Raw genomic sequence first — 2,042 nt, 5'->3', positions numbered from 1 at the left:
GATATGACTTTACTCGAAATGACGGCCAAATTTCACGGCATCAAGGCGCAACAAACTCGTCATTTATTTTGGCTAAAAGTTCTTAGGAAACATAACTAGTGGCTATACTTAGTTTCAATATATATGATTCGGTACAATTGCATGCAATTAAACTAAAGAATTCGGACTCTGACTTTATAATTTTTCATCATGCAAAACGTACATTGACTTTTGCAGTTAGATGCTTTCTTTATATCTTTGAACTTTCAACTGTGGTGTTTCTGGGTCAAAGGTTACAAGTATGGCGTCGGAAACCATGTGCGAAAACGTTTCAGGTAAAACAATCGTTGTTTTATGTGTTTTGTGACGTTTTTCATAATTACAAAATGCTTGGTGTGTTGTTTTTTGTGTGACGAAAAAGTACTGGTTGGCTATTTTCTCCGTTGACTCTCCTCTTGACAACAAGGAGTTCAAGATGAGCGGTTTCAACTGGAGCGAGACTCTTGCCTAACTAGCTAACCGAAGAACTCTACTCTAACGTTACTCTAGGCCTCTACTCTACTCTACTCTACTCTTGACCTTTGATGTTTCACTCGGTGACCTATACTATAGGCACCTGAAGCTTCCGCAAAAGCTCCAGTGCCAAAGCACTGAGCTGGGCACAGGAAACCGAGAGCCGTAGTTAAACACCTACTAGATAGCCACCATTTTCTGTACGGTGTGTCACCAGGAGACCACATCTAGCGACATAATAGACGTTAAACAAACAACAACAACAGAGCTGAGATCACCTTGACATGGTAATTTGAGAAGATATTGTAATGATAGTATTATATCGGGTGTAGTTGCAGCCAGTGCCATAGGCAGTAGGTACTAGTACTCAAATAATGTGTTGTAATATGAGTAATGTAACGTTACTAAAAAAGAAAAAAGACTAAACAGCTTTCACATGCGATGTCTGCGTAAGATCCTCAACATAAAATGGCAGGACAGAATCACAAATAAAGAAGTACTCCGGCAAGCAGGCATACCATCGTTCTTCAAGACCCTGCATCGAAACAGGCTACGCTGGCCAGGGCATGTGAGCAGGATGGATGACGCCAGGCTTCCAAAGAGAGTACTTTATGGAGAACTCTCTATGGGCAGCCGACCCAGAGGGAGGCCAAAGCTAAGGTACAAAGATGTGTGCAAAGCTACCCTCCAAGATTTCTCCATTTGCACAAAGAACTGGGAAGAAGTTGCAGCAGACAGAAGTAGATGGAGAACAGCAGTACACGACGGTATGGAGCAGTACAGGGCTGCCCGTGAGAGGCAAGTCCGAGAGGCAAGACAAAGGAAGAAGAAAGCAACAGAGGGGTCGAATACCGGAGAAGTCTTCACATGCACTTTCTGTGGAAGAGGCTGCCGTGCCAAGATTGGACTTATAAGTCACCAGATTCACTGCCAGACGAGAACTGTAACCAGTAGCCAGTAACCGACTGAGGCACAGACTGAGCTGTTGACCGTCTCCCGAGACGAAAAGAGCCGAAGGAATGTAGCGTTACTAGACCGGTACAATAAGCCTTCTCACATTAGTTAGGATGCATGTGCGGTGACAGGAATTCTAGGTAATATGTCAAGGGGTAAGGCACACAAAAAGAAAACAAACCCTTCTGGATATTGTTGTGTAAATTAAAACAATGGTGAAGACAAGGACTGTTTACTTTTTGTGTGCCTTACCCTTTGACATATTACCTAGAATTCCTGTTGCCGCACATGCGCCCTAACTAATGTGAGAAAGCTTATGACCGAGTGGGTAGAGTGTTTGCCTTGCATTCGGTAGGTCGTGAGTTCGATCCCCGGCTGAGTCATACCAAAGACTTTAAAAATGGTACATGCTGCTTTCTCTGCTTAGCACCCAGCACTAATGAGGAAGAGTATGAAAGTTAAACACACATAATTACCAGCGGACCAGCCCCCTGCCCTGCTGTAGTGACTTGCACAAATGTGTGGCCCAAGGGCTTCGAAGTGGAGATGGGCGCCACCCTTCGTATCTGTAGATGAATGACCAGCTATGAACTGTC

Source organism: Branchiostoma floridae, chromosome 5 (genome assembly GCF_000003815.2).
Source record: "Branchiostoma floridae strain S238N-H82 chromosome 5, Bfl_VNyyK, whole genome shotgun sequence".
Classification (NCBI taxonomy): domain Eukaryota; kingdom Metazoa; phylum Chordata; class Leptocardii; order Amphioxiformes; family Branchiostomatidae; genus Branchiostoma; species Branchiostoma floridae.
This window is presented reverse-complemented; position numbering follows the sequence as displayed.